Below are 568 nucleotides of genomic sequence, written 5' to 3'. Positions count from 1 at the left end.
TACTCTATAGGTACTCAAGATTAACATGAGATTGGGTGAAACTGTGTGTGTTATGCCCCCTTTAAGATTCCAGCTAAGCATCTGTCTCTTCAGAGCAGTGCTGTCAGTCAGCCAGGAAACGGTCAGCCTGGTGCTTCTTGGCACAATGGATTCATTAAAGATGGCGGCGCGTTCACACGCTGCGGCTTCTCTCTCTCCCGACAGAAAGGTGTTTTCGTGTTTTTTGTCTTGTGAGTCGCAGTGTTTTTGTACGTATTCGTCGCGTCTATCTGTCTCGAAGCGCGCATACAGTCGTGAGTTTCTGCTCGATGTCGGCAGAACCACATTTTTAGAGTTAAACTCTGCGCACGCCGAAGAGCTGCGGGATCTCAGCCTGCTCCGGAGGCCCACACCATCACCGACCCCCACTACTGCATCTCGCCCACAGCGGAGGCGCCACAAGCGGCGTGAGAGGAAGCAGAAGAGGGGTAAGCGCGGAGGTATCCGGGCTAGGCTAGCGGCTAACCCACACAAGCCAGCTATCCCCACCATCGTACTGGCTAACGTACGCTCTTTGGACAATAAACTG

General features: G+C 53.2%; 1 protein-coding gene across 4 annotated transcripts in view; it reads right to left on the bottom strand.

Moving 5' to 3' along the window:
- The window catches only part of usp31 (ubiquitin specific peptidase 31), a 30309-nt gene that overhangs the window by 23189 nt on the left and 6552 nt on the right, over positions 1–568 (bottom strand). The window lies entirely within an intron of this gene.

The sequence above is a fragment of the Sinocyclocheilus anshuiensis genome, unplaced genomic scaffold, assembly GCF_001515605.1.
Source record: "Sinocyclocheilus anshuiensis isolate Anshui unplaced genomic scaffold, SAMN03320099.WGS_v1.1 scaffold152, whole genome shotgun sequence".
Taxonomy (NCBI): domain Eukaryota; kingdom Metazoa; phylum Chordata; class Actinopteri; order Cypriniformes; family Cyprinidae; genus Sinocyclocheilus; species Sinocyclocheilus anshuiensis.
This window is presented reverse-complemented; position numbering and strand designations above follow the sequence as displayed.